This window comes from Oreochromis niloticus, linkage group LG3 (assembly GCF_001858045.2).
Source record: "Oreochromis niloticus isolate F11D_XX linkage group LG3, O_niloticus_UMD_NMBU, whole genome shotgun sequence".
In the NCBI taxonomy this organism is placed as follows: domain Eukaryota; kingdom Metazoa; phylum Chordata; class Actinopteri; order Cichliformes; family Cichlidae; genus Oreochromis; species Oreochromis niloticus.
In genome coordinates, this window is record NC_031967.2 from 62,235,116 (window position 1) to 62,240,192 (window position 5,077).

The following is a 5,077-nucleotide window of genomic DNA, read 5'->3' on the forward strand; positions in this document are numbered from 1 at the left end:
GACATAGAGTTCGCCCCTACCTGCTGCGCCAGGCCATCTAGGACAAAAATAGACACACACACAAAAAAACAAAGACAAAAAAAGGGAATTAGAGCACATGAATAAGCTCTTGTTAATTGTCTTCAGCAGGGAGAAAGTATGTAAACTCCTAGGCTGATAAACATGAAAGTCACCAGGCGGAAATCAGCAAACTGCCGCATTTGATTCCCAAAGAGCTATAAGCTGAAAATGTGATATGTCTTAGCATGGTGTGCCGTGTATCCTTTACAAAAAAAAAAAAAAAAGAAAACATGGGGTCCTCGGGCTGTACAAAGTGTACAACCCGAGGACAAAACAAGCCGAAGACCAAAGACTCCATCTCCAGATTAACCGGACATGAAAGTCTTGTCATTAAGAAAGACAAAGTAATATAGCAAAAAACAGACATAGGAAATGTGAAACGCACCCAGCACATCAATTGATCCCTTTATTGTTCACTTTAGGCTCATAAAACTACAATAAATGTTAAAACTTACCAAATATGCATCTGCACAGCGCTGTCTCTTTAAATGCCCTTTTTTGCTTTGTCTGGTCCTTGGTTTTTTCCCTGCCCAGTTGAGTACAGAGGCCAGCTCCTTTGTAATGGCATAAACCATTACACGGCGGACTCGCACCTCCAGTGTGGTCCAGCAGCACCAATCAACGCAAAGCGTCTCACCTATAGACACATTTTATGAGATGGAATTAGCGTGTCTCATGTCTTAAATGTGTATGCAAGTGCTTGTGTGTTTACTTCATGTAATTGATGATAGAAACATGTCATTTAGTTTTCCCTAAAGCCTGATTTTCAAGTCATACAAAGAATAAACCAAAGTATTGGCAGTACAATGTATTTCTATTCCCTTTTGTTGGATATTCATTTGCTAGTTCTTGTAACTGCTAAAAGTGTTTACTAGTTTTTGCCTGTCACATATATTTGTCATATCATGTAAACTGTGAAATTCCAAGATTTTCAAACTTGCCTTGTAATAGTGGCCTCACAGAGTCTCTGGAATCTACAGGGAAAAAAAAAATCACAACAAGATGACATTCAGGAGTATAAATTGTTTTTTTTTTTAGATAAGAGTACAATGACATTGTGATGCAGCTTTAAAACTTTTTTAAAAGCATACCATCTATAGGGAAGACATCAGACTCTGCATGCTGGCGAGATCGCAAAGCTGTGTCGGCTTGTGCCGGAGTGGCGAAAGGTGCCGGAAGCTGGGTGGGGCATTATGATGGTTGCTATCAGTGGGCTGGGGGGCAGACTGGAGTGATGAGGGCTGTTTAGAAAAAGATAATTTTTTAAGTATTTAAGAATACAGACAACTTGTCAAAAAAGTTTCCTCGTGTCAGACACAGATATGTACACAGACACTAGACAGTATTATATTACCTGGTATTTTCACTCGAGGGGCCTGGGGAAACCGTTTTTTTTGTAGGCTGCTCATCCTCTGAGTCCGTATATGTGTACAGGGGATTTGGTCTAAAGAAAAGAAATTAAAAACGGTCTTAAGTAATTGTAAATATGCTTTTGGCATATTGTTTCCTAAAGTTAGTTTGATTTCTAACAACACACACAGGAAACAGAGACGTGCAAGAAGGTACAGTATACAATGAATTTTTGAAGTCCACAAGTGTACACGACTTTGCATTTTTAAAAAGTTTACAAACTTCCACTTTTTGGACTATATTATGTGGTGATATTGCAGTATGCAAGCACCACAGATATGTATAAAAGACAAGTTCATAAATTCTTAACAATCAAAGATATGTTTGTGAATAAAAAGGTTTTACTTGTGCTTTCTTTTAAGACTGGTCCGGGTTTTCTTTTTCGGACTTAAGGTCAGACGTATCACAGCGTTCACGTGGATATCTCTGAAGACTGCGTTCTGCTTCGTGAAATGTGCCTGGAAATACAAACACAATGTACCGCCAGACATACATTACGTGTGGACAAAAGGTGCAAACGCATAGAAAAACCAGCGGTTTCAAAAATACGCTGGTACGTGTGGACGTAGCCTTATTCATTATTCAAGGCACAAACAGAAAGTCATGTACGCGTGCAACGTAAAGTTAGGTGACCGTGCAAGGTACAGTCACGTGGGCATGCCGCGTGAGCATTCAAACTGAGTCTAAAGTTTTCGTTTGCGAATGGAAGCGGGTGCTCTCCAATCATCAAAAGTAACAAAGTCATTGAACACGTTTATACAGTTAACTTTACGTTTATCAATCATATATCACAGATTTAGAATTTTTTGTAGTACTAAGCAACTACAGAGCGAAAGTCTGGGTCAAGCGCCGAGGCCACGGCAAGAACAAAGGAAAACTCGAAGCGTTAAAGCTAGCTTTGTAAGGCAATATAACGAAGAAATTATGAAACGAAAATGTTAGGGCAATTTATTTGTTGCCGGATTGTAAGAAGTAGACACAATTTCCGGCTCGTAAATAACAGTAAAAAACTCGTTAATGTACAACATTAACGAGTTTTTTACTGTTATTCAAATGCAAACATGGAAATAACGAGTAGGAAAAAAAAAATCATTCATTCTTACCTTATACTAATCGTGGTGCAGGCCAGTGCAGTGCATGACCTGATGCCTCCTCCGGTCAATTCCGCTGAGAGTAAATCAAATGTCCCGCTCTACTGTAGAAGACAATGAATACCGGGGGGATGTACCAATGTGAGAGGGGTGCTGCGGAATAGTCCAAGTGATCGCTGCTTTAATTTCGGTCAACTATACATAAATTGCACGTAGACACGATTTTTTAAAGCTGGTGAACTAGACCAAGTCATTGATAACAAATGAACAATAAATCTACTTTCTCTGGTACTTTATACCTGATCAGTTGCAATGCAATTTAATGCTCAACTACAAATCGATGGTTTTTGATGGTGACCGGAGCCGAATGATCGTCAACTATAAATAGACGTTTTCTCGACGTTGTTGTTGTCACCTGGTCGACTATAAATAGATCAAATATCAATGACAAAAAAACAACGGTGAATCAACATCGTTACAACGTCTCTATAGTAAGACCGTCGGTTTACCACAGTATTTCAATGTTGTTACAACATTGGCATTTCAACCCCGACCATATACGACGGTTTGGATGAAAAATCAACATAGATTCAATGTCGTCTTGCTATCTGGGATGTTTGCGTGGGTTCCCTCCGGGTACTCCGGCTTCCTCCCACCGTCCAAAGACATGCAGTTTGAGGGGATAGGTTAATTGGATAATCCAAATTATCACTAGGTGTGAATGTGAGCGTGAATGGTTGTCTGTCCCTGTGTGTTGGCCCTGCGACAGACTGGCGACCTGTCCAGGGTGTACCCCGCCTCTCGCCCTATGACAGCTGGGATAGGCTCCAGCGCCCCCGCGACCCTGGAAAGGATAAGCGGAAGCGAATGGATGGATGGGACAGAAATATTAGCTTCTGTCATGATTGATGAAGTTACTAGTTAATAAAGTTTCCAGTAAAGTGATTAATCACAGCCACATTTTGACAGTAAATATCTCGATTAGCTTCAATGCATCTGTAGTAAATATGTGCAAGCAGTGTTGCCAACTCCTCAGTAAGGAAAATCGCTATTGGCTGTCCTAAAAGTCGCTAGAAGTCGCTAATGACGTCATCACCTAATTTGCATAATTGGTCATGCTAATGTAATCCAATCCTACGTTGTAGGAGAGAGAATAACATCGTGGAAGAGACATAAAGTGAGTAAAAAAACGTCCTAAATGCATTAGAACTACAAATTAAATTTCTTTTAGCAATTATTGTTTTTTAATGTCACAATTCCAACCCTGTTCCTTTATCCGGGCCTGGACCGGCAAAAGTGACCCGAAATAGTCACTCTGGTGGAGTTACTGTGTGTGTGTGTGTGTGTTTATAAGTAGTTTTAAACCGTGTGATCCACAAAACAGCATAACAGTAAAAGAAGAACTGACTGTGTTACAGTCAGTGAGGGAGCAGCGGCAGTTCATTTGCAGTTTGGACGCACAGGTGTGAACATCTCCTGCAGTGGGGGGAGGACTATCCATTACGTATTCATGATTTGAATCTGGTTGTGTGAAATCCCAGAAAGAAACCCTAGACAAAGTGAATCTGTGAACTAAGGTGTAGGTCTATTAGGTTATGTTGTGGGGATTCTCGGGTTGGGGGATGGGTGTTCATACTGGAGTGCAAAATTAAAACCAAGATGGACAAGAAAAGTTCAAAGCCATCGGGTCCACAGTTTAGGAAAAAGAGAAAAGAAAAGGAGGAGAAACAAGCAAAAGATACATCACAGCGATGCGATGAAGGCTTTCCCAATTCAAAGGCTGCTCGAAATGCGGCCTTTATTTCCCTGAATTTTAAGGATGTGGCGCTGTAGACTTCATGGCCCAACATATCCCAGACTTCATAGTGCGGCGGTGGGTGTGGATAACTTTGCGGAACAAAATGGTGGAAGCGGAGCGCCAGAAGAGTAAACTTTTAAAAGTACAGAATATTATGTAACTTACTTATGTGCAAATGTTTAGTAACAAAGAACATTAAAACATTACTGTTGGCCTGTCAGCAAAGTTATGTGACATTAGCGATGTTTGTACTAACTTGGTTTAAAAGTCTTTACTTTAAAATATACGCCGTTCAGTAGTCGCTTTAATATTACAGAGAATGTGATGATTTTATGGATAATTAAAGTCAGTCATATATCCACAAACACAACAAGCTGAAAGTCAGTGATGCTGCTCGGTTTGCAGTCCTGAATATGACGGCACAAGCAGGATTCACTGCACTGTTAATGTTAGCTATGTTATATTGCTGCCTCTGTTCGGTGGTGTCGAGCCAAACGGACTTTAACGTGTGTTTGAACGAGCTGACGGTTCACTCGTTAAGCTGAAAGAAAGATGCTTTAATCACAGGAGTCACACATGTGTCCACTGGACCATCTGGGAACTCTTCTTGTTTAGCACTCGTAATAACACAAACACTAAATCCTCCTTCTCTTGTGCTGTTTTGTAGCAGTGTGTACACCTGAGACTGTCACCTGTCTGTCTGTCCTGCACTCTCTCT

The 5,077-nt window shown here is 40.6% G+C and overlaps 1 long non-coding RNA gene across 1 annotated transcript; it reads right to left on the minus strand.

Moving 5' to 3' along the window:
- Positions 1–1,448: 1,448 nt before the first annotated feature.
- Positions 1,449–2,634, minus strand: LOC109201384 (uncharacterized). Its single transcript, XR_002061406.2, has 3 exons — positions 2,574–2,634; positions 1,816–1,928; positions 1,449–1,504 (listed from the first exon to the last, which is right to left on the minus strand). It is a non-coding gene; the product is annotated as an uncharacterized LOC109201384 (long non-coding RNA).
- Positions 2,635–5,077: the final 2,443 nt, after the last annotated feature.